The 27,745-nt window shown below is 46.2% G+C and overlaps 1 pseudogene; it reads left to right on the top strand.

The window, feature by feature from the left end:
* Window positions 1-403: 403 nt before the first annotated feature.
* LOC147100337 (large ribosomal subunit protein eL43 pseudogene) overlaps window positions 404-27,745 on the top strand; it is an 84,733-nt pseudogene continuing 57,391 nt past the window's right edge.

Genomic DNA, 27,745 nt, shown 5'->3' on the forward strand with positions numbered 1-27,745 from the left:
GGCCTTGTAAAATTCATTGCGGTGTTTTATTATTTATTGTTGGCAAACCTTCTGTAACCTTCTGCGAATATCCTCTTCCCAAACAATGCTTACCGGTAATGATTAGCGTTGTCAATCTGCTGAGCTTTGTCATCATAACTTATCTGTCCAGGATCTACTTACAGCATTTCAACCCCTTTTGTGATTCATTTTAATTACTTCATTATTGAATTTCTTTGAACTTTTCAAAACAGTCATATGCTATCATAAAACAGATACTCCACGATTCCTCTCTCTGAACAGTGAACGGGCTAAACTACAATTACCGCAAGCTTATAAAAAGGCAAAATCATTCATTTATTCTCAGTATTTTCTAGCTCCATTATTCTGCACATCTTGCATCATGCGTGAAGCAGATTCGACAATGCCGCCACACAAGCTGAGCAGTAGAACTGTTGCCAAGCTGGTATCGGTTCAGCATTCTGTGTTGGGTATGAGGCAATGCAGAAGAAGTAGTGTCAGAACCACCCCAGCTTTGCGCCAGTTTCTGCTGCACTGCAGTCAGAACAGAGCCAACTTTTCAAACCTTAAAATAAAGTTTTAAAAGAGTCCAGATGGTTACCTGGACCAGATGTAAATTTCTAACGTGAGACTGTCCCATCTGTTCTTTTTCTAATATTTCTCCGACAGAACTCTGCACATGTTCAAGTGCACGTGCACAAAGCTACTCTTTCTCTGAGTAAAACACAAGGCATGTGGGCAGTATGGTAAAGTGCCATCTTCTGACACTGCTGCAAAAGAAACAGCACCAGGGGATCTATTCTCTAGAAAAGAGGGGTGACGTAATAGAGTTCTATAAAATTATGAAAGGGTTTGATAGGGTAGATGTACAGTAGATGCTTCCACTTGTGGGGAAGACCAAAACTAGGCAGCATAAAAATAAGATAGTCACCACTAAATCCAATAGGGAATTCAGGAGAAACTTCTTTACCCAGAGAGTGGTTAGGATGTGGAACTCACCACCACAGGGCGACTAGCATAGATGCATTTAAGGGGAAGCTGGATAAGCACATGAGAAAGAAAGGAATAGAAGGATATGCTGATAGGGTTAGATGAAGAGTGTGTGGGAGGAGGCTCGTGTCGAGCATAAATGCCAGTATGGACCTGTGAGCCGAATGGCCTGTTTCTCTGCTGTAAATACATTTACTGCCTTCAGTCTTTGCTTGCCTTTTTTTTCTAATTCTGTTTTAGAATATTTAAGATTGATTAGTGTATGGTGGCAAAAATAGGTACAGGATATGTTTGTACATTTATAAAGGACCCCAAATGGTTGATCTTCACTTACGATCATCAATTTATTCCATATTATGGTAAGCTATTCGGAATATAATGCTGCTTCATTCATAATCACTGCCCTCTAACTCTAACATTAAATTTGTATTCGTCTTAACTCCTTTGTGTTTCATATTATTTGTACCTAATAGTTCTGATTAAAAAAAATTAATTTCTCTGGATGTGGGTATTGCTGGCAAGGCTGGCATTTATTGTCCAGTTAGCATTTGAGAAGATGGTGGTGGGCCGCCGCCTTGAACCAGTGGTGAAGGGGCTCCCATAGTGCTGTTGGGTAGGGAGTTCCATGATTTTGACCTGGAGTGAAGACCAATTTCACTCTCTATGTATCTTCACCATATAAGAACATAAGACGTAGGAGCAGGGGTAGGTCATTTAATAATTCAACTTTATTGTCATTGCACAAGTACATGAACAACAAAATGTGATCTTGCAAGCTCCCACGACTGGGAGAAGCAAAGCCGCTGCGTTGGTGCGCGCCGCCATTCCATTTCCACCATTCCTCCTGTCCGACAATCTTCAGCCCACCACCTGGGCCTGCTCACCAACCGCTCCTCCCGTGGCTCCTTCCGTGACCTTCTGCACCTGGTCTTCCCTGATGGTCACCCCTCCAGGTACTAACCAGGCCTGGCTCTACTTAGCTTCCAAGCCTTGCCAGTGACCCTGTCCCTAGTCCCAGGAACAGGGCCCTCGAGCCTGCTCTGCCATTCAGAAAGATCATGGCTGATCTGATCTTGGCCTCAACTCCACTTCCCTGCCCGCTCCCGATAACCCTTGACTCCCTTATCGTTCAAAAATCTGTCTATCTCCACCTTAAATATATTCAATGACCCAGCCTCCTCAGCTCTCTGGCGAAGAGAATTCCAAAGATTCACGACCCTCTGAGAGAAGAAATTTCTCCTCATTTCCGAAATTATGCCCCCTAGTTCTAGATTCCCCCACGAGGGGAAACGTCCTCTCTGAATCTACCCTGTCAAGCCCCTTCAGAATTTTATATGTTTCAATAAGATCCCCTCTCATTCTTCTAAACTCCAATGAGTACAGGCCCAACCTGCTCAACCTTTCTTCATAAGATAACACCAAAGGGGAGAGACCCCACGTGGGCCGGGATTTTCTATTTCTGCACTCCACTGTTTGCAGTTTTTCAGCCCACTCATTTCAATGAGCAGAAACTCTCGTGCTGGTGAGTACAGAGGTGGAAAATCGCTCCTCATCTTCTCCCTCCTGCAGTGCAAATTTGGTAAGTCAGCCTCGTTGTGGTCTGCACTAGTTAGAGAACATCCTGGAGAACTGCAAGTCAAAAATAAAATAACATTTGAAGATGGGGAACGTGTATATAGCAGAGCTACAGAGGAATAACCTGAAGGCACTATAGGATGGAGAAGCGATAGTGTTTCCCGGTGGGAAAAAATAGACGGTTTTCTGAACAAATCAACGAACTGAACTTTCAACAGAAGACTCCTGCAGGACTAAATCACTGAGATGGACCATTTTGTAAAGAAGGTCAAGTTATCTACTGAGTTCAGACTGGAGCCAGGTTATAAATCTACTTCAGCTTTCTTAAAACTTGAATTGGAATGGAAGCATCTAAGATGAGAAGCTACCTCGAATACTTGTCGCAACTGTCTATAACTAGACCCCATGTAAATAGAAAGGGACCAGCACTCTTATTGTGACTCATTGGCAAGGCTGTTGTGTTTGGAATAAGAATAAATGCTTTGTTTTTCTGTTCTCTTCGCTGAGAAATATCTTGTAACACTTCTTCCCCCTCCTCAGTCCAGACTGACCTTTTTCAACATGCAGCATATGCTTGTAATTATGGTTGCAATTACGGTTGCATATAGCTGATGCTGTTATTTTTTTAATTTGCTGTGAAAAGATGATTGGACCGAGCTCCAAATTGTGGAAGAATTCTCTTAATTAAAGCTTTGAAGGATGATTTTGGCTTTCTGTTCTTTTCCTCAGGCTAGATATTGATATTATAACTGATGTAATTTTTGAACAAACAAAGAAAATGCTGCCATTTTGATGTATATACTACTACATAATGCACCTGCAATCAGGAAAGATTGATTTCTGTTCCAGATCTCCCGAGGCCATATTTTGAAACCATGTTGATAACACAAACTTTCACGTGACCTTTAAAAGTCCAATTCCCGGCCAGCTCTATTATGAATCATTTTCTTTATTGCATTAATTACGATTTTTTTTTCTTTCAGTTACTCTCCCCTCCCCATTTTAGCCAAATCCAGTCTTCTCATGGGTGGACCCGAAGCCAAATGGGGACACAGGAGCTGAAATCAGTTCATGCGCCCGCATCAGTGTGTGATTGCTACGTACAAGTCAAACTTTCATTCCTTTACAGAACTGGGGCCTTAGTTTTAAGAGGGATCTCATAAATTGATGAGGGTTGAGGACTGACCAGGCTCGGCACCAGATAGTAAGAAATGCAAGTGCCAACCGCTGTAGTTTGATGTGACTATTTTAACAACAGCACAATGAATATACCAAATCCCCTTTCAACCCACAACTGCCACATAGAACTCATCATCCTGCCCGGATCTTACAAAAGAACCACTGCTGTTTTGCGCAATGGTGTTGGTGAACATGACAGCAATGCACAACAGTCTGATGATTGAGATACTGTTATCAGATAGTTGGCGCTACTGCTGAAAGAGTTGGTATCTCGGCAGTATCAGACATAGACTTGCGCTTTCTGATGCTGCTGTTGACCTTACTAAGTGGTACCATGTGGATATTTTGGATGATATTAAGTAGCTGCTATCTAACAGGAGAATGTAGGTCGTTTGATGTTAGGAGGTGCACTGTCCAGCAGGGAGGGTAGCCAGGCAACAAGAATTCACCTCTGCAGCCATACTCCAGAACAGGTAAAGACTTTTGTTTCCCTTTGCGAGTGAAGGGAGAATGTCACAAATGCAGTTTATGGCAATGAAGTAATAACAAAGCCTTTTAATGGGTCAAATGGAAAAACAAAATAATCATAAATCTATCTGGCTTTATGCTTTAAAAAAAGACAGAGGTGGAGATGGACAATCAAGATGTTTCTGAAAGGTTTTCAACATTACTTATTTACATCTACATTTATTTTTACATTCTTTCCTTACATCAGAATTGTAATTTACTGGCATATCCGTTAAACACGCTAAAGTTTATACTTGATGAATATTTTCTTCTCCTCATCCAATCCTTCCCTGTAAACTGAAAAAAGGAAATAAAATTAAAAGCGACTGACTCACTAAACTTAGAGGTAACATGCATTTCAGTACTCATTCGTTGCCCATATTTAAATACTCTCATTTTTGTCAGCTGTCTCAGTATTGATATTTTGAAGTCCACACGAATGCAATCTTTCTCTGTCTCTCAAAATTCGATTGGGGTTTGAATCTATTATCTGTCAGTGTGACCTATCTTGAGGCTCTACAGTCTCTTTAGAATTCTTGAAATTCTGGGGGAGAAATTGGGTGAGTAGCGCCACCTGTTAGCGCCTAAAGAGGCAGTCAGTGGCTGTAGCGCCACTGGTTGCGTCTCCCGCGATATTCAGTAGGGGCGCTAATGGTGGCGTTAGGCATTTGTGCTGCGCCGCCACCGATGACATCATCGGTGTGCGCAGCGCCCCATTCGTGTCCCGTTCGCGATATTTGGTAGTGAACACTGCAGTTGCACCGTTCGCTACCCGCGCCCGGTTCACGGGGCCTTACTGTGCCGGCAGCGGCGCAAGTTAAGGTGGAGGTGCGGGGTGGCCGTTTTTTCGGCGGCCGCCTGCCAGCACCTCCGTCCCCGGCCTCCTAACCCCCCCCCCCCGCGGCATTGCCGGCTGTTTCCCGAGAGCCCGACACTTCTACTTGGTGCCGGGCTCATTTGCCGGCACTCGTGAGTGGGGATCGCGCTGTTGCAGGCACCTCCCCCTTAACAGTGGGAGGAAGGCCTGCAGTACCGCAGCGTGTGGCGCTGTGGCACGTTGCGCTGCGATAATCAGTTTCAGCGCCCTAAGAGGGACGTGGAGCGCCTCGAGCCACGCCCCGTGTCCCTCGAGCGGCACTGAAACTGAATTTCTGGCGATCGGTATTACTCCGATCGCTGCGCTAAATCCTGCGCTCAGGCGACTTTTGCGCCACTTTGGCGCCCCAACCCAATTTCTAGGCCTCTGTCTTATCCACTGAGGACAGAGACTGCTATTGGGTGTGGTAAAACTGTTGGAATCCACCCTCACATAAATTGGAGGTTCCCTTATTGGGATGGTACAGGAAACTCTCGTTTAAACGGCACCTAAATATCCAGAATTCTCTATTAACCGGCAAAATTCATACTCCGAAAACAACACCTCAATAACCAGCAATGTTGCCGAGTCCGAGTCTCCCGCAGTGGCCGAGCTAGTCAGTGGGGGTAGTTCTCCAAACTGCCACTACTCGGCTTCTTGGCGCTGTCGGAAGTCCGAACACCTCAATAACAGGAGTCTGACTCTCCCGCGCTGCTGGTAGTCTCTTTTGATCTGCCATTTTACAGGGGTACTGTGCGTCTCCCACGCTGCTGGTAGTCATTGCAGTGCATTACCCTCAACTGGCAGTACTGTACTTAATCAAGCATCTTCCACCATCCATTTAACACAACATTCTGTAGGTGAGTACCCAATTACTGTATACTGCACATTTCTTGATTTTTTAAATTTTTCTTTGTTAAAAATAGCCTTGGTAGATAACCTGCTCCATCATCCGGAATTTTTGATCAACCGGCAACACGCCGGTCCCGTCGGTGCCGGATACCAAAGAGTTTCCTGTACTACATTGGTGGCAATTGTAGCTCCAACGTTTCAAATTGTCGTCCCAACATTTTCCTGGCTTTATCCCCTTGGCCATGAAGCAACTGCTCTGACCTGAACACCATTCCTTCCGTGAGTGGTACCTTTTGAATATCATTTCCTTTTACTAGCTGCAGGAGAAGAGCCTGGTGATCATGGACACCAGCCTACGATTCAGCAAGGTTTTGGACCTGCATGGCTTTTTGTCATTGCTTCAGACATTCCTGAGATGTTTCTGAGGGGGCAAAGCCAGAGTTTTCTGCAGAGAATCTATCCATACTGGGATCATGAACCAGGAGGTTGCTTATTCTGCAATGAGGGCTTTTGGAGCTATATATTTGTCTAATTTTAGTGAAAAATTAGACGTGATTATGATGCAGGGGAGTTAGTATGTTCCTTTATTTCATCTTCAGACTCTTTAAGCTTTTGGATTTAATTTGCCTCTTATAGCTCTATGGGGGAAAAATTCAGTATCGCCCCGTTTGGGACGCCGTTATCGGCCGTGCGCAAAGTTTAACGCCTGCCGCTAATTATCGCCTTCAACTGCAAACTTGGCTTTTATCGCCCCCGGAGTTGATTGGAGCACTAAATCAGGCGCTACACACCTCTCTTAAAGCGCAAAGAGCGCTGGCGAAGCTGAAGCTCATGTGATGTCAGTCAGCAATGGAGCACAGACACAATGGCGCCGGCCAGTTCTTAAAGGGGAGGGTTGATCTTGCTCTCCATCCACATCCTGCTCATTCCAGCCTTGAATCTCAGCCTGGAGAGACCTGTACATCAAATCTGGTGGAAAGAACAATGGAGAGACCCAAGGAAAGAGCTCAGAGTGCAGCCCCCACAGTCTCTTCTAAATCGATACAAGGAAGGGCAAATCAAAATGAACCTGCAAAGTGCTGCTCAGTACCCAAAACTCCTTCACACAGCGTTGAATCTCTCCAGAAGTCTCTCTCTCTCTCTCTCTCTCTCTCTCTCTCTCTCTCTCTCTCTCTCTCTCTCTCTCTCAGAATGCGTGGTGCAAAAATGTCACCAACAAAAAAAGGCAGGAAGCGGTCGACTTTAAATAGCGCTCCCCCAGTCCCTTCCTGACTGCAAAACGCGCCCCTCAACCTGTCGTTGCTAGCGGCAGGTGGAAAGGCAGGGGGCGCCACTCAATATCCAGTCCGGGGCGCTACCGGGGCGTTGAACACTCAACTGACGTCACGATCTGCGGGCGCAGGAGATCGTGGCGATAGTGTTTAGCGCTGCCGCAAAATGCCTAGTTAATTTCGTGAGCAGCGCAAACATCACTGAGCACGGGCGCTAGTTGCTTTGCGCCCCATTAGTGCCCTCTTAAGGCGCTAACGGGAGGCGCAAACCAACTGAATTTTTCACCCGTCGAATCATACAGCACAGTGGCAGGCCATTCAACCCACTGGGCCTGTGCTGCCTCTTTCAAAGGGCTATCTTATTAGTCCCACTTCCCTGCTCTTTCCCCATAGCCCTGCAAAATATATCCAATTCCCTTTTAAAAGCTACGACTGAATCTGCTTCCACCACCCTTTCAGGCAGTGCATTCCAGATCATAACCACTCGCTGCGTAAAAACATTTCTCCTCATCACCCCTCTGGTTTTTTTGCCAATTATCTTAAATCTGTGTCCTCTGGTTACCGACCCTCCTGCCAATGGAAACAGTTTCTCCTTATTTACTCTATCAAATCCCTTCTTAATGTTAAACACCTCCATTAAATCTCCCCTTAACCTTCTCTGCTCTAAGGAGAACAATCCCAGTTTCTCCAGTCTCTCCACATAACTGAAGTCCCTCATCCATGGTATCATTCTAGTAAATCTTCACTGCAGCCTCTCCAAGGTCTCTTCTCTAAGTGTCACGAGATACTCTTTGTATTTCCCTGCCCTTTTGATTGATACAGTATTCCATAATTGCTGGCTCCTACATAATGATTCCCTGGGATGACCCCAGTCATCTCATACGGAGAATGGCCGCCACAGTATAAATGCTGCATGATTGACTATTTTTTTGCAACATGAAAAAACAAGTTTTGCTTTACATCTCCTTTTGATTGATGCTCTACATTTGTCATCTACGTGTTTCTTTCAGTTTTAGCCCCAACATTCCTCTTTCTCTCTGCCAATGGAATCAGTGAGTAAATCATGAATTTCATCTCCACCTTCTTAGTTGCAATGTTTTAATGCTGTTTGTGGCTGAAGAAACATGAAGGAGGTTGGGGGGGGGGAGGGGGGAGGAGGTGGGGGGTGGTGTGTGTGGATTAAATGGGCACGTTAGTTATGAAAGATGGGAAATTCTACTGAGTGACCAAGCTGAAAATGAGCTACTGTCATGGAAGTAGTTTGTTCTCAGTTATGATTAATGTGTTGGATGTCAAGTTTGTCAAGTACACAATTAGCCGATTATGTTGTGGCAAGCTGACAACAGACAGTTTTTTCATTTTCGCACGGAGGCCCGTTGTTGCTGACTGTCACAAGAAGAGCCAGCGATTGGTGCTGGGAATCACCCAGTGACATCCGTGCTGTTCTCCAGAGCTGTCGCTTCCAGAATTCCAGTGAGAAAAACAACAGAAGTCAGAGGAGATAATAAAACTTACCACACACACTGGAGAAACATCAATTAGAACTAGTAATCACAGCAGAGCAAAAGCACCTGCTATTGGTCAGAACCACTTTTTCCACCATTTCAAACAAACTGAATTCTGGGGAAAAGGCATAAACCCAGTTGTGATTCTTTGTCAATAAGGTTGCTTATTGCCTTAACTAACGATCATTTAGCTTTGACCTTATTCTGGAATCTGCTTTTTAACTTTTCCATGTTAATAGGGTAATTTTCTACTGTAGTTTGTTTCCCTGTTGAATAGCAACAAGCCGTTTAAAACTCGAGCTGATAATTAGGAAAATATTTCAGATTGGATTAAAGTGGATTTTTACAAAACAAAGCTGTGAAGAATGATCTGAAAAATATCTTGAGAAAATGTTCTCACTTGCCTCCAGGCAGTTACTTGTTCAGACACTGACTCCTGGTTGGCTGTTTTCCAAGTCTGAACACAATTGTCTTTTGGCATTGTGGACAGGTTGGGTGATTGGGCAGATGCATGGCAGATAATGTGGACAAATGCGAGGTTATCCACTTTGGTGGCAAAAACAGGAAGGCAGATTATTATCTGAATGGCAATAGATTGGGAGAAGGGGAAGTGCAACGAGACCTGGGTGTCCTTGTGCACCAGTCGCTGAAGGTAAGCATGCAGGTGCAGCAGGTGGTTAAGAAGGCAAATGGTATGTTGGCCTTCATAGCGAGAGGATTCGAGTACAGGAGCAAGGATGTCTTGCTGCAGTTGTACAGGGCCTTGGTGAGACCACACCTTGAGTATTGTGTGCAGTTTTGGTCGCCTTATCTGAGGAAGGATGTTCTTGCCATGGAGGGAGTGCAGCGAAGATTCACCAGACTGATACCTGGGATGGCAGGAATGGCATATGAGGAGAGATTGGGTCAATTGGGCTTATACTTGCTAGAGTTTAGAAGAATGAGAGGGGATCTCATTGAAACTTATAAAATTCTAACAGGACTAGGCAGACTAGATGCAGGAAGGATGTTCCCCGATGGCGGGGGAGTCCAGAACCAGGGATCACAGTCTAAAGATAAGGGGTAAGCCATTTAGGACAGAGATGAGGAGGAATTTCTTCACCCAGAGAGTGGTGAACCTGTGGAATTCTCTACCACAGAAGGCAGTAGAGGCCAATTCATTAAATATATTCAAGAAGGAGTTAGATATATTGCTTAAGGGTAAAGGGATCAAGGGATATGGGGAGAAAACAGGGACAGGGTACTGAATTTGGATGATCAGCCATGATCTCATTGAATGGCAGAGCAGGCTTGAGGGGCCGAATGGGCTACTCCTGCTCCTATCTTCTATGTCTATGTTTCTATATCATCTTCATCACAAAGACCACTACTTCCACCTCTAGCATCTTCCGCCTCTGCCCCTACCTCAGCCCATCTGTTACTGGAACCCTCATTCGTGTCTTTGTCACCTCTTGACATGATTACTCCAACTCTCCCCTGGATGGCCTCCTAACATCTGCCCTCTCTAAACTTCAGCTCATCCAAAGCTCTGCTGCCCATATTCTATCTCATTCCAAGTCTGGATCACCTATCACCCCTTTCCTCATTGACCTACAGTGGCTCCTGTTCCCACAACATCTATAATTTAAAATTCCCATTGTAATGATCAGTAACATGTCATTCTAGAATGGTACACTAGGTGGAGCTATATGTTTAGTAGCGGGCTACCCACAAGGCAGTAGTCAAGATGGATGCTGTACACTAGTCCACATAGCTGAATAAATGACTAGCTCAAGCTAGCTGTTCATAATGAAAACGTCTATTTATTTATGAACATAACATGGTACCAAGATTGGTAATATCTGCTGAATATTGCGAAACGCGACATGGAGAATTTGAAGCCACCGGTGGGTTTGAAACTCACGAGGAATGTCGACTGCAATTGGCGGACTTTCAAACAACAATTCAAACTCTATATTGCTGCCATCGGGTTCGGTACGATGCCAGACGCAAGGAAAATAGCGTTACTGCTCACGGTTGCAGGCCCGCAGGCGATAGAGGTATTTAATACGTTTGTATTTGATCAAGAGGAGGACAGAGAAAAAATGGACGATGTGCTAAAGAAGTTTGATACACATTGTTCTCCCAAAAAGAACGAGACCTATGAGAGGTACGTGTTCCGTTCACAGACACAGCAGCAAAATGAGACTTTTGATAGCTTTGTGACCGATCTGAAACTGAAAGCACAGACATGTAATTTCTCTGAACTGGAATCATCCATGATTCGTGACCAGATTGTGTTTGGTATTCATGATAAAAAGGTCAGGAAACGTTTGTTGAGAGAAACCGAACTAACATTGGAGGATGCTGTGAAAATATGCCATGCCAGTGAGCTAGCTCAACAGCACGCAAAGACTTTCAGTGAAATTAATAATAATGCGACTGTAATGAGTGACTGTGCTGCTGTCGGTGCTGTGTCCTACGAGGGGAAGAAACATGGGCAGAACAGAAATGCAAAGCAATCGGAGGATGGAACTTTTAATTGTAAACGCTGTGGTTACCAGCACCAGTCAAGACATTGCCCAGCATTTGGAAAAATGTGCACAAAATGTAATGGAAAGAATCACTTTGCCAAACAATGCTTTTCAAAAGTAAAAACAAAGAAAGGGCAACAAGTCAACGTGATAGAGGACACTGATTTAAGTGAGACATTTTTTGTAGGAATGGTGTCATGTGACAATATAGAAAAGGATACAGAAAATGTGCAGCCCTCAGGAATGGACAATGCTGAACATAAAGTTAATGCAGTAAAAGAGGACAAATGGATGATGCCACTGCAGGTAAATGGAGCATTAGTTACATTGAAACTAGACACTGGGGCAAAAGCAAACTTAATCAGTATGAGTGACATTAAAAATATGAAAGAAAAGCCCAAAATATAGAAAAAGTTAGTACTACTGAAGAACTATAATGGACAGAAAATAGATAGCTTAGGTGTATGCACACTCAAAGTGACAGTCAAAGACAAAATGCATCATCTCATGTTTTCTGTTGTGGCTGAAGGACTTGATTCACTACTAGGTGACCAAGCTTGTGAGGACTTAGAACTGGTCAAGAGAGTCTACCGTATAAACTGTGCCATAAGCAGACCAGATGACTCGGTGGAATCCGTAGTGAGTAATTTCCAGGATGTGTTCAAAGGATTTGGAGTTCTACCATTCATTTACAAGATCCAGCTAAAGGAGGATGCTCAGCCAGTGGTACATGCTCCACGGAGAGTTCCAGCACCCCTGCGTGACCGGCTCAAGAAAGAACTGGACAGAATGACCACACTAGGAGTCATCAGGAAAGTCGAAGAGCCAACAGACTGGGTTAACTCCATGGTATGTGTAAAGAAAAAGAACAATGATCTAAGAGTATGCATGGATCCAAAGGACTTAAATGCAAACATAAAACGTGAACACTATACTCAACACGCCCCGACCCACTGACAAAAAAGGAGTGCTACGCATCATGGGGATGATAAACTTCATTGGAAAGTTCATTCCTAACTTGTCAGCCAAGACAGCCTGTCTGTGAGACCTGCTACGTAAAACAAATGAGTTCGCATGGACAGAAAGACATGAACAAGAGTGGATGAACCTTAGAACAGTGCTGACAACCACACCTGTACTCACCTTCTTTGACCCAACAAAGAGAATCAAAGTGTCAACGGATGCATCAAAAGATGGCCTAGGCACGGTCTTGCTACAAGCAGAGGGTGAAGATTGGAAGCCTGTTGCCTATGCCTCCAGGCCTATGACTGACTCTGAACGTCGATACGCCCAGATTGAAAAGGAATGTCTAGGCTTGGTAGTTGGACTAGAAAAGTTCCATGGCTACATATATGGACTTCCCACCTTCACAGTTGAGACAGACCACTGCCCACTGGTTGCTATCATAAAAAAAAATCTGAATGAGATGTCTCCAAGGAGTCAACGACTCATTATGAAGCTGCAAAGATATGACTTTGAACTGATCTACACACCAGGCAAACACATAGTGTTAGCAGATGCACTATCCCAAGCACCCACAATGAGTCATGTGAGCTCTACTGAGGAAGACGTGGATGTTCATGTGAGTATGGTCACTGCTGCGCTGCCAGTGTCAGACACAAAATCAAAGCAAATAGCAGAAGAAACAGTAAAAGATACAGTGTTACAAACAGTAATAGAGAACATTCATCATGGTTGGCCAAAAGGTTCCTGTCCAAAGTACTATCACATCAGGTCAGAGTTAAGTGTCGCAAGTGGACTATTACTAAAACAGAACAGAATAGTCATTCCACAGGCTCTACGTCAAGACATGCTCAAAAGGATTCATGAGGGACACCTCGGAATTGAAAAATGCAAAAGGAGAGCAAGAGACACTGTTTATTGGCCTGGCATAAATAAGGACATTGAGACCATGATAGGCATATGTGAGACATGTCAGAAACACCAAAACAAACAAGCAAAGGAACCAATGATAGTAGCTGACTTACCAACAGCACCATGGCAAAAGGTTGGTATGGACCTCTTTCATTTGAATGGTAAAGACTATCTAATAGTGATTGACTACTATTCTAACTATCCTGAGATGGCGCTGCTCTCAAGCACATCAGCAAGCAGTGTCATAATGCATGTTAAATCCATCTTCGCCAGACATGGAATTCCCAGGATTGCCATTAGCGACAATGGTCCGTGCTTCAACTGTAAGGAGTGGCAACAGTTTGCAGCACATTATGACTTTCAACACATCACATCCAGTCCTCTGTATGCTCAGTCGAATGGTAAGGCAGAGAAAGGTGTTCAAGTTCTCAAACAGCTACTGAAGAAGGCAACAGAAAGCAAGTCTGATCCTTATCTCGCCCTGCTGAGCTACCAAGCCTCCCCTTTAGACTGTGGTTCTTCACCTGCTGAACTCCTAATGGGTCGCAAGTTGCGCACCACGCTACCCTGCTGTGCAAAAGAAAAGCAGAGTAAGGAACTAAGACAGAGACTTCAACTATTAAATATGAAACAGAAATCACACTATGACAAGTCATCCAAAACTCTGAAAACATTGACAAGGGATGATGTTGTCAGGATTGTGGATCTAAATGCATGGAACAGGAACGCTACAGTTCTTGAGGAAGTAGGACCAAGGTCATACACCGTTAGAACTGAGGAAGGACCGATTCTCAGGAGGAACCGCCATTCCCTCCTGAAAACACAAGAAACTATCCAACAGCAAATCGATGACAATGCCGCAACTGAATCTTGTCACTCACCACCAGAACAATCTAACACAAACACACATACAGGCTCTCATGAAAACACATCAGACTTACCTGTGCTGAGAAGATCCACACATGAAGTAATAAAGCCTGATAGACTTAATCTTTGAATACAAAGAAAACTATAATAAAAGAATGAAAAGCTTAGAGTTCATAAAGTAAAGCTTTGAAAATGTGTTGACTGTTGTGAAGATGTTTATGTCGTTATGATTGATTGATATTGTTTTTGTTTATCCTCTAAGGAAGGGGGATGTAATGATCAGTAACATGTCATTCTAGAATGGTACACTAGGTGGAGCTGTATGTTTAGTAGCAGGCTACCCACAAGGCAGTAGTCAAGATGGATGCTGTACACTGGTCCACATGGCTGAATAAATGACTAGCTCAAGTTAGCTGTTCATAATGAAAACGTCTATTTATTTATGAACATAACACCCATCCTTGTGTTTCAATCCCTTTGTGACCTCATCCCTCCCCAACTCCTCCAACCCTACAACAACCATGCCCACTGCCCCACCACACTCACCGTTCATCTGATTCAGACCTCTTATACATCCTCCCCACCCTTCACCCCACACTCTGGGATTTCCTCCCTAAATCCTTTTGTCTCTCCACCAGATAAGTGCTGGGCTCCATTTGGAGGAAATTTGGAAGACCCTCTTGTGGTAAACCACTTTTATCGTTCACTATCGTTACACTATGGTTATCACTGTTTATATCGTTACACTATGGTTATCACTGTTTACACTGTTGTATCACTACACAAGGTCACCTCTTGCCACGCTGTTATACCTGGGCTGACCACAGCTGACTCCGCCCATGGCTCCGCCTGCTTGCCCAGGTATAAAGGTGGTCGACTGGCTGGTATTCCTCCTTGTTGGATCCGATCACCCACGAGGGTGGGCTCTGTTATTTAGCCAATAAAAACCTATAGTTACTACCTTAACTCGTCGCTTTTCATGAACTGAATTGATAGGTATATCAATTTTATTGGCTAAATTTTGAAATGTCTACAACGGAGCAGCCAAACGACCAGTCAGACGTACAGCCTCAGCCAAACTGCCACCTACAACAGCCCCAGCAGCCGGCCTGGCTACGAGCCCTACGGCCGCCGTACCTGGATCTAAACCCACAGGCTGCGGTCGACTTCGAACACTGGCTGAGCTGCTTCAAAGCCTACCTGGGAGAATCCGGCGTGCCTCCGGCATCCAAACTAAGAGTTCTGACCGCTCAGGTGAGCCCTAAAGTATTTGCACTCATCCGGGACATTGCCACATACGAGGACGCCCTCAACCTGCTAAAAGAACAGTATCGGAGCCCTGTAAACTCAATGTACGCCAGGCATCTCCTAAGATCCCGCTCGCAACAGCCAGGAGAGTCGGTTGATGATTTCTTACGGGCGCTGCAAATACTCGGCAGGGACTGTGACTTTAAAGCCGTAACAGCTGCAGAACATACAGATGGAAACATCCGAGATGCCTTCGTGAAAGGCCTTCGGTCAGACTACTCACGGCAAAGACTGCTGGAATCAAAGGACCTCGACCTGAAAACAGCTGCTATCCTCGCTCGCTCCTTGGAAGTGGCCCATCGGGACCTCGAGGCGTACTCCAGGTACTGTGCTGCGCGACCCTGGGACTCGGGCCCGACCCCGGCCGCAATACCCCTCGCACCGCCGCCTCTGGGACCTACCACAGCGTCGGTGTCCCGGAACCGATCGGGACCGCCACCCCCGGTACCGGCTGCGACATCGGAGCCCCGCGATCGGGCCGCCGGCTGCTTCTTCTGTGGCCAGGCGAAACACCCGAGGGCGCGCTGCCCTGCAAGAAACGCGACCTGCTCAGACTGCCACAAGAAAGGCCACTTCGTGAAGGCCTGCAGGGGGAAAGCCACAGACGCCAGCAGTGCCTCATGCGAGTTGTGGGGGCGGCCATCTTTCATCAAGGCCACAGATGCCAGTATCCCCTCGTGTGAGTCGTGGGGGCGGCCATCTTTGATCAAGGCCACCGACGCCGGCAGTGCCTCATGTGAGTTGTGGGGGCGGCCATCTTCTCCGCCATTTTATTCAACGTCGTGGGCGCCGCCATTTTGTTCACCACACTCGACCGCCACCTTGTCTCCAGACCTGACCACCGCCTCACCTGCAGACTACAGCAGCTCGCTCAGCCATACACTAGCCTCCGTCACACTTGGCCAAGCTCGCCCACATCACCTGTCCAAGTCCATGATGGACATCAAAGTAAACGGCCACGCCACGACCTGCCTGTTTGACAGCGGAAGCATGGAGAGTTTCATCCATCCAGACACGGTGAGCCACTACTCCCTCACTGTCCGGCCAACGCGCAACCGGATCTCGATGGCGTCGAGGTCTCATTCTACAGACATCAGCGGCTACTGTGTTGTGACTCTGTCGGTTAGGGGCACGGAGTATAAAAATTTTAAACTTCTCGTCCTGCCCCAGCTCTGCGCTGCCGTCCTACTAGGGCTGGATTTCCAATCCCACCTTCAAAGTGTCACTTTGGCATACGGTGGACCCCTCCCCCCACTCACAGTCTACAACCAGCAGCTTTTAAACCGCCCACCGCGTACCACCTGCGGCCTATCCACCCTCAAGGTCCCGCCCCCCTCCCTGTTCGCTAACCTCACCCGCGACTGTAAACCCGTCGCTACCAAGAGCAGGCGGTACAGTGCCGGGGACAGAGCTTTTATTAGCTCCGAGGTGCAGCGACTCCTGAAGGAGGGCATCATCGAGAGAAGCAACAGCCCCTGGCGGGCCCAGGTCGTAGTCGTTAAGACCGGCGATAAACACCGCCTGGTCATCGACTACAGCCAAACCATAAACCGGTACACCCAGCTGGACGCATACCCCCTTCCCCGCATATCTGATATGGTCAATCAGATTGCACAGTACCGGGTATTCTCTACCATCGACCTTAAGTCGGCCTATCACCAACTCCCTATCCGCCCTGAGGACCGCCAGTATACCGCCTTCGAGGCGAATGGCCGCCTCTACCACTTCCTTAGGGTTCCCTTCGGTGTCACCAACGGGGTTTCGGTCTTCCAAAGGGAGATGGACCGGGTGGTTGACCAGAACGGGCTGCATGCCACGTTCCCTTATCTAGATAACGTCACCATCTGCGGCCGCGACCGGCAGGACCATGATGTTAATCTGGAGAGATTCCTCTGTACGGCCCAACGGCTGAACCTCACCTACAATAAGGAGAAATGTGTGTTTAACACCTCGCGCCTTGCCATCCTCGGCTGCGTAGTAGAGAATGGAGTCATCGGCCCCGACCCCGAAAGAATGCGCCCCCTCATGGAGCTTCCCCTCCCCCACTGTCCAAAGGCGCTGAAGAGAACCCTGGGGCTCTTCGCCTACTATGCCCAATGGGTGCCCAATTATGCGGACAAAGCCAGACCCCTCATGAAGTCCACCTCCTTCCCCCTGACGGCAGAAGCATGCGCAGCCTTCTCCCTCATAAAGGGAGACATTGCTAAGGCCACAATGCACGCGGTGGATGAGTCTATCCCTTTCCAAGTGGAGAGCGATGCATCCGACTTCGCCCTAGCTGCAACCCTTAACCAGGCGGGGAGACCTGTGGCCTTCTTCTCAAGGACCCTCCAGGGCCCTGAGATCCGACACTCTTCGGTCGAGAAGGAGGCCCAGGCGATCGTGGAGGCAGTACGACGCTGGAGGCATTACCTGGCAGGCAAACGATTTACCCTCCTCACCGACCAGCGCTCGGTCGCTTTTATGTTTAATAACAAGCTGAGGGGCATAATCAAGAACGACAAGATCTTGAGGTGGAGAATCGAGCTCTCCACCTACGATTATGATATCTTGTACCGGCCTGGTAAACTGAACGAACCCCCAGATGCTCTATCACGAAGTACATGCGCCAACGCGCAAATTGATAGACTGCAGACCCTCCACAACGACCTCTGCCACCCCGGGGTCACCAGACTTTACCACTTCATTAAGGCCCGCAACCTGCCCTACTCCATCGAGGAGGTCAGGACCATGACCAGGAACTGCCAAACCTGTGCCGAATGCAAACCGCATTTCTTTAGGCCGGACAGAGCAAGCCTGATCAAGGCCACCCGCCCCTTCGAGTGCTTGAGCATCGATTTTAAGGGGCCCCTCCCGTCCTCTGACCGTAATGTGTACTTCCTCAACATTATTGATGAGTACTCCCGTTTCCCCTTTGCCTTCCCCTGCCCAGACATGACCAGTACCACGGTCATCAAATGCCTGAACGACCTCTTCGTCTTGTTTGGGTTCCCGAACTATATACATAGCGACCGGGGCTCATCCTTCATGAGCGAGGAACTTCGCCAGTTCCTACTAGCGAGAGGTATTGCTGCAAGCAGGACCACCAGCTACAACCCCCGCGGGAACGGCCAGGTGGAAAGAGAGAACGCGACTGTCTGGAAGGCCGTTCTCTTAGCCTTAAAGTCTAAGGGCCTCCCAACCTCTCGCTGGCAGGATGTCCTCCCGGCAGCGCTGCATTCCATCCGGTCACTGCTTTGCACTGCCATTAACGCCACCCCCCATGAACGAATGTTTGTGTTCCCCAGGAAGTCGACTACGGGAACCTCGCTACCAACATGGCTGACTTCTCCGAGGCCCACAGAGCCTTTGCCACTTCTTTCTGGGGCCTACAGCCATCTTCCACATGACGGCCTCAGGAAGCCGTAGTAACAGGGACGGCTGGGAGGGAAATCTTCTGGGATACTCAGGCCTGCTCGCTCCTTGCTGCAATTTGCATGCGGTGGGCAGGGAAGGACTGGGAAGCGCCGTCCAGGTGGGGCAAGTGGAGGGAAATCCCGGATGGTGCGGTGAGGCTGCAGAAAGCCTCACTGCTTGAATCCTCACTTATTCTCTGCTGTGATCCCACCTGATCACCACGAATAGCTAGCAGGAAATGTTCTTTGTGTACAATTTACCCACTTAACTCGAGGACTGGCTTGTTTAAAAGATACCAAAACAAGGATAAACTTTGTGCTTCCTCTCAATGTTGATCATTTCTGTGAAATAAATCACGACACCTATTCCTACTTACATATATTTTTACAATCAAAGTGATGCATTGATATCTTAGTTTGCTTTGTGTGCATTGATTGATAGCAGTATCTGATTGATTATATGTTGTGTAAGTTCCAATTAATCATATAAGAAAGACTTGCATTTATATAGCGCCATTCATGACCACTGGACATCTCAAAGTGCTTTACAGAAAATGAAGTACTTTTGAAGTGTAGTCACTGTTGTAATGTGGGAAACGCGGCAGCCAATTTGTGCACAGCAAGGTCCCACGAACAGCAATGTGATAATGACCAGATAATTTTTTAAATGTTGATTGAGGGATAAATATTGGCCAGGACATCGGGGATAACTCCCCCTACTCTTCTTCGAAATAGCACCATGGGATCTTTTACGTCCACCTGAGAGAGCAGACGGGGCCTTGGTTTAACGTCTCATCCGAAAGACGGCACCTCTGACAGTGCAGCACTCCCCTGGAGTGTCAGCCTAGCTTTATGTGCTCAAGCCCCTGGAGTGGGATTTGAACCCACAACCTTCTGAATCAGAGGCGAGTGTGCTACCCACTGAGCCACAGCGGACACTGATATTGGCAAATGAGCATGGCCAAAATGATTCCCTTGCTGCTACCTTCCTAGAGCAATAGTTCCTATTATAAGAGACTGCACTTTATATATCACAACTCAGTCCGTTGTATTTGGGTTAAGGATGATTGAGCTAGGATGATGGGGATGCAAAACTATATGATGATTTAATCGAGTATCAGTTTGGCTCATTTGGTTGCATTCTCACTTCTGAAGAATGTGGGTTCTGGCCTGGTGCTGAACCTTGGAATAAAGTGTGCATATTGCACACTTCCTAACTTATGCTGAAGTGCTGAGCCAATTTGTGAGTATCTTTGAACCAAATTCTCCCTGTCAAAATGAGTGAACTGGAGACAAAGGAACCTGTTTCCAACCTAATATAAAACATTGCAATGTTGTACTTGTATGATTTGTGCTCTTATGATGTGAGTGCTTATGACCGGACCCACATTTGACAGTTTCTAGAGGAGTCTCCACATTGCAGGAACTGGAAAATGCAAATCTCCTTTAATGATACCCACACAAGTTCAGCGCATTCTGACACTAAATAGTATTCCTTTTCTTTATTGGGTGGTGTTAATAAATCTGCAGGTCTCTGGTTGAACTTCTTGCAGGATAAGTCCGATTCACGTACGTCTTCATAACTTGGACGAGAAATGCAATTTTTATATCTACCAACTTCAGTGTAAACAGAACTACTATCCAATGATTCATTACTTTTCCAGGATCTCCAGGAGGAAGATTCCATCTGGGAACACTGAGTCACATTGGATCAGACTCCCTTTTTGCTCCCATATTCATGTCTTTGGTAATAATCATGGAATGACTTTTTAAGATTGGAGAGTGGAGGGTATTTAGATTTGTTTTTACTCTTTTAATGGATAAACTCACCAGTAGGATTTTATTCCCCCAAAATAGCTTTTGTTATTCTGTAAACCGTATGAAAAATGTGTTCAGATAAGAGTTCCCTGTCATGCAGAATAATAAATATCGTTTTATTATAAAAGGATTCCCCTGCAATATTTTTTGATCTATTTGATAATGTGTGCTGCTATTTATTTAAAAAGTGCTGGAGTAGAATATACTTATAATGAATGGCACTTATTGCACAAATAGTTTGCTATAAGAGGTCATGCACAATTTCACAAATTGTTTGGATGATCAACTTTACTTCTGAAATATTTCATGGGTGGAATTAATACAATGATTCAAGGTGACAAGGTGACACACAAAAGATTATTGCTTAAGATAAAAAATCACAGGTTTGGGGGTAATATTCTGGTATGGATAGAGGATTGGCTATCTAACAGAAGGCAGAGAGTTGGGATAAATGGTTCATTCTCAGACTGGCAATCAGTAACAAGTGGTGTTCCGCAAGGGTCAGTGCTGGGTCCCCAACTCTTTACAATCTATATTAACGATTTGGAGGAGGGGACCGAGTGTAACATATCAAAGTTTGCAGATGATACTAAGATGGGAGGGAAAGTAGTGAGTGAGGAGGACATAAAAAACCTGCAAGGGGACATAGACAGGCTAAGTAAGTGGGCAGAGATTTGGCAGATGGAATACAATACTGGAAAGTGTGAGGTTATGCACTTTGGCAGGAAAAATCGTAGAGCAAGTTATTATCTTAATGGCAAGAAACTGGAAAGTACTGAAGTACAAAGGGATCTAGGGGTCCTGGTGCACGAAACTCAAAAGGTTAGTATGCAGGTGCAGCAAGTGATTAAGAAGGCCAATGGAATGTTGGCTTTCATTGCTAGGGGGATAGAATATAAAAATAGGGAGGTATTGCTTCAGTTGTACAAGGTATTGGTGAGACTGCACCTGGAATACTGCGTACAGTTTTGGTGTCCATACTTAAGAAAGGACATACTTGCTCTCGAGTCAGTACAAAGAAGGTTCACTCGGTTAATCCCGGGGATGAGGGGCTGGACATATGAGGAGAGGTTGAGTAGATTGGGACTCTACTCATTGGAGTTCAGAAGAATGAGAGGCGACCTTATTGAAACATATAAGATTGTGAAGGGGTTGGATCGGGTGGATGCGGGGAGGATGTTCCCGATGATGGGTGAAACTAGAACTAGGGGGCATAGTCTTAGAATAAGGGGCTGCTCGTTCAAAACTGAGATGAGAAGGAACTACTTCACTCAGAGGGTGGTAGGTCCATGGAATATGCTGCCCCAAAAAGCTGTAGAAGCTACATCATTACATAAATTTAAAACAGAAATAGACAGTTTCCTTGAAGTAAAGGGAATTAAGGGTTACGGGGAGCGGGCAGGAATTTGGACATGAGTCTAGGTTCGGATCGGTCATGGCCCTGTGGGTAGCGGAGCGGGCCCAGGGGCCGTGTAGCCTGATCCTGCTCCTACTTCGTGTGTCTAATTCTGTTAGATTCAGGAGATGGTTCTGTGATAGTAGATTGGCGGTTAGGATCAGATCAGCCATGATCTTATTGAATGGCGGAGCAGGCTCGAGGGGCCGATTGGCCTACTCCTGCTCCTATTTCTTATGTTCTTATGTTCTAAAAGATTTGATCCTGAAATATGTCTTTCAAATTGAGTCTTTACTATTCTCTAGTTGTCTCAAAAATGCTGGTGCATGACGTCATCCAATATTCTATCAAAATGTTTGTCTAAAGAAAAGAATTTGTGATGATTTACCTCTTCTTTTCTCCCGACTAAGAGTTATGGGTTTATGGAGGTTCAGAAGGCTGACAATACGTATCCTATGGCCTTATGTATGTGGCTGGTTGGAGTTCCTCTTTAATGGCAAGATTTATTAGAGTCACAGTGAAGCAGGATCAAAGTACATAGCAATAACTAGATGGGAAACTAATCATTTGGAGTTAGGTCGCAGATCAGCCATGATCTCATTGAATGGTGGAACAGACGCGAGAGGCTCAATGGCCTAGTCCTGTTCCTATGTTCCTACTTCACAGGTGTTTTCAGCACCATTTAGAGTCAATGACCCAATGTGAGTAGTTCTCATTTTTCACTCCTTCCCCTTTGACTGTGAAATGATCACTGGACAAAAGAGTAGAGTTAAAAATAAAAAAACAGAAAATGCTGGAAACACTCAACAAGTCAGGCAGCATCGTAGAGAGAGAAACAGAGTTAACGTTTCAAGTCGATGAACTAAAAGAAGTTAGAGATTTAACTGTTTTTAATCAAGTGCAGAACCAAGGGAAAAAGGGAGGTGGGACGGAAAGAATAAAAGGGAAGGTCAGTGATAGGGTGGAGGGCAGGGGAGATTAAATGACAAAAGAGATGATGGTGCAAGGCAAAATGGGATGGTAATGGGAAAATAAAGAAAGATAGGATGGGTCTAGAGGAGCTGCAAATCGCAACAGCAGAACCATTGCCAGCACCTGCTGTCCGAGAAAATGGGAGCGGTGGTTCTGATCTGAAGTTGTTGAACTTAATGCTGAGGCCAGAAGGTTGTAAAGTGCCTAATCGAAACATAAGGTGCTGTTCCTCGAGCTTGTGCTGAGCTTCATTGGAACAATGTAAGAAGCCGAGGACAGGGAGGTCAGAGTGGGAGTGGAATGGAGAATTAAATGGCAAGTGACCGGAAGCTCAGGGTCACATTTACAGACTGAATGGAAATGTTCAGCAAAGTGATCACCCAATCTGTGTTTGGTCTCCCAATATAGAGTAGCTGAGTTGCCTGGGTCTAATCTGGTGAAGATAAATTCCTGCTAATACTGTCAGATCTAATGCAGTTTTCGGTAAACCTAATAGTAAATATCAAATGTTCCATATTACAGCTTTGCTATATAAAGGCATCACTGTTCCCTTTAATTACTTAACTTATTACCTGCAATGTGCTAATTAATGACTGATTATCCTCCACGTGGGAGCTGATCTGGAAACAGAGATATCAAAGATATCATTAACATTGTCTGCTTGTCTGCCTTGTGTGGAATGGATTTCTGTACGCGAAGCTTCCTGCTTTGAGGAAATCAAAAAACGTTCAAACATGCAGACATGAGCAACCACATGCAGGCAAACCAACAGCTGATACAGGTGTGTAACTGGTGACGGGTTAGCACACCACCCATTATAGAGAAGGGTCCAGGATCTCAGGTAAACTTGTCAGTCGTTTCATAAAGAGAAAATAAAATCACTTGAATAAAGCTCACTTTCTTAAAATATATTTATTTCTGTTAAGTATCAGGAATACATTTCAGACAAATCTAGTCCACATGTTGCTACTGGCAACCCAAATTTTGCTACTCTTGTTTTTGCATTATAATAGCCTCAAATTCTCCTGTTATAGTGTTAGCTTCTTTCTCCTCTAGTAAAGTTGTTTGAAATCTTATTTGATTCAAAATTACTTCATCTAGATTGATTTCAAATGACTATAATGGCGAAGTGTTATATGGCCTCACTGCGCAGTTAACTGAGGACACAGTCCAATTACCTTCACTTAACTCGGTTAAGGATGAAGTTTAACTGAGTTAGGCTAAGGCAATATATTAAGACACAACAATGGGTTAGGAGTCAATACCAGCCGTTCAACTTTAGTTATAGCAGAGCAAGGCTTAGATGAATTGAAATACATTAAACAGTAATTTGAGATACTTTCATTCCTTGTTCTCTTTGGACAAGGCAAAACAGATGAAGGGTCCAAGCCCAAAATGTTTACTCCTCGCTCAGCTCTCTCCACAGATGCTGTCCTGACAGTTGCCAACATTAGCTGTTCTGTACTCTTAACTTTTCTAATCTATCTAGGCCATTACTTTCATCCTAACCATGGATCAGTTAACCTGTAAACACGCCTGATATTTGTATAGAAGATAACCTTTTCAGTTAGTTTGATCAATGGTGTGGGTGAGTGTTACAGCAGAGTTCTCTGAGACGCTGCGAAATTTGGATTCTACCCAGTGGGACAGGATCTTTGGTGATATCCCAAATTATGAGTTCTGTAGTTTGATAAAACACTAAACATCCACCCTATGAGATACTGCAACTGTTTTTCAATTGTTAATTTTAAATCTGAGATTGCTAAATTTTTGGTAACCAAAAGTATTAAGGGATACAGGGCAAAGACGGGTTATTGGAGTTAGGTAACAGATCAGCCATGATTTCACTGAATGGCAGAACAGGCTTGAGGGGCGAAACGGCCTACTCCTGTTCCTACGTTCCTGTGCAACCTTAAAAAATATTAACGGTTGAAAATTAAATAGGTCCAAGAGTTTTTATTGCAGCTAGATTAGGAATTGTGATCAAGCTCCTCAATGCTTGTTGTAAATGTAATTGATTATTTTTAAAAAATATTATTTTAGGACATTAATTCAAGTCACCTCCTTTGGTCAGATTAACTCAATATAGAACAATAACACAGGTTGTCATTATAAAATATTCATAATAAAATATTTTCTACACTAACAATCTCTTCCATCATCCACATTAACTACTAGCTGAAGTGCCCGGCGGTGCCAAGGCTTTTTCGAGGGCATGTTGTTGTTGGAAGAGAGAGAGAGAGAGAGCGACTGGGGGGGGGGGGGGGAGGGAGGGAGGGAGGGGGGGGAGGGAGGGGGAGGGGCGGGGGGGGAAGGGAGGGGGGGAGGGGCAGGGGAGGGCGGGGGAGGGAGGGCGGGGGGGGCAAGGGAGGGCGGGGGAAGGGAGGGCAGGGGGGCGGGGGGAAGGGAAGGGGGGAGAGGGGGGAAGGGAAGGGGGAGAGGGGGGGAAGGGGGGAGGGGGGGCGGTGCGGGGGGGGGCGGCGCGGGGGGGGAGAGGGGGGAGGGACGGCGGGGGGCCCCCCCCGAGGATCGCGGCCCCCCCCCGAGGGTCGCGCCCCCCCCGAGGGTCGCGGCCCCCCCGAGGGTCGCGGCCCCCGCAGAGGGTCGCGGCCCCCCCCGAGGGTCGCGCCCCCCCCGAGGGTTGCGCCCCCCGAGGGTCGCGCCCCCCCCCCCGAGGTGAAGACTGCCGATTGCGGCTGTGCGAGACGGCCGGCTGCCCCGGTTGCCAGGGTGACGGTTGACGCTCAGCAAGCCCTGCCCCCCGGCTGAGCCAGAGAGAGACGCCGCGTCTCAGCTCCTGCTGCGCGCGCACCCTAGCGGCGCTGGGCTGAGGCTCGGCCCTCCAGCCTTCGAGTGGGGCCGGGAGGTGCCTAGCTCAGGCGTGGGTGCGAAGGAGAAGCCGAGGCTTCGAGGCCTACCTGGAAAAATGGGGAAAGGTAGGAAAATTAATGAGATTAGATAAGTTAATTCGTTTCTAAATCATTTTTTTTAAAAGCAATATGTGTTTTAAAAGCAACGTTTTTTTTAAAGACGCAGAAAGCGGGAAAAAGAAAGGAAAAGTTTGGAATCAAGATGGCGGTGACTCACCTCGGTTCAGAACGATAAGGCCCGGCCACACACGCACCGATTGGCCTGGCGGCACATGCCAGCAACCCGGCGTACGATTGATCGAGCTCGAGGTCACTCTGTCGCGAATGAGCGGATAATGAGATGCTAATGAGCGGAACGTTGAAGGATTTTGGGATACCGCGGGCGCGATTTTAGCCCGGCCGAAACGTAAATATGCTTAAAACCGTCTCGGAAGCGTAAGCTTTCTTTGGAGGTAACGCGCGCGTAGGTACGCCCTGTAACTTTCGAGCGCATACCCGACAGACGCACACGCGATGACAGACAGACAGACAGAATGACAGACAGAAGTACCGATTTATATATATAGATAGATGAAAAATATATGTGGGCAGCTATCTGTAACAGTCATGGATATAGTTGCCTCCAAAGCATTGACTACAATTATACCTTCTGGTGTGTGGCATTTTTTAAAACAATTGTTGGAACTATTTATTGATGGCAAGAACTGTTTCTCAAAATTTGGCCGTAGTCATTTCACATGTTTCTATTCATTTCTAAACTATCCAATACATGTGCAACATATTACAGCAAGCCGAAGCCAAACATGTGGGCTGTTATATTGGCAGTATGAACTAAATATTGGTATTTCTAGTAGAGGGAACAAGATACTTTCATAGTATCTGCTGATGCTTGAAGACAAACAACTCTTTAGCACTGTTCACCAAGTTTCTCATCGAGCGTGCAGAATGTAAGCATGCTTCTAACTTGTAAAAGTTACACAGAATATCATGAAAGATTTCTAGGTGTGCAGGCAATGTTCCCTCTAATTTTTTTAAATCTTGCGCGGTCCCTTTAAATTTGCCGCGCAGTCCCTTTAAATTTGCCGCGCGGTCCCTTTACATTTGCTGTGCGGCACCTCTTCCAGTGGCATGAGCTGGTGAGTGGCCGGCGCGGGACCTTGCAATTGCGCCGCGCACCTTAGGGGGAACATTGTGCGCGGATATATTCCCCGCACCTGAATGCTGAGGCCCGAGGCTCCCCAGATATGGGGCCTGGGTCCTCATTATAATGGAGCCTGCGGGGCCTCAGAGCTTGCCAACATAGACTAGTGGAAAATCTGTCCACTGCTAGTGTAAATGTGAGGTAAAGTGGGTCATGGTGCTGGGGATCGGGGAGCCAGGGAATGGAGGGTCGGGGATTGGGGGGGGGCCAAGGTAAGTGGGTCCTGGGATCGCCGGGCCCGGGATCAGCGGCAGTGGGGGTGGGGTTGGGGGGGGGTTGCAGCTGGACAGGGAATGCTGATCTGGGGAGTGGGGGGTGTTGATTGTTTTTCCTTATGCAATATGCCAGGCAGTGCACTTCCAGCCGGAAATGTGTGCCGCTTCTTGCCCGCCATATTGGGGCCTTAGTAGTCCCAGTAATGCCCGAAAAATAAACTTTAAAACATTGAACTGTAGCATTCTGAAATCAATTGCCTCATTTCGTTAGCTTGTGTATTAGTAAACAGGTTTTAAAAAAGCTAAATCATCCATCTATCTACCATATATCAAAGTATACTGTGCACAACTCCATCTGTGGGCTCAACAGGACAGCCCAAATTGCACACCGCCTCACTCTATGCATTATATGGTATGATACTCTTGTCTTTATTACACCGTGCATCTTTGGCCTACCGTGAACAGCATTCCTAGAGCTCATTAGTGTTCACAAGGCCAGACAGCACAAATAGTATTTTTCTTCTTGACAATTTTCTTCTCACTACCTCTCCTGCGAGCACTGATTCCTTGCCACGGCACA

The sequence above is a fragment of the Somniosus microcephalus genome, chromosome 26 (genome assembly GCF_052327205.1).
Source record: "Somniosus microcephalus isolate GS21.2 chromosome 26, FLI_Smic_1.0, whole genome shotgun sequence".
In the NCBI taxonomy this organism is placed as follows: Eukaryota; Metazoa; Chordata; class Chondrichthyes; order Squaliformes; family Somniosidae; genus Somniosus; species Somniosus microcephalus.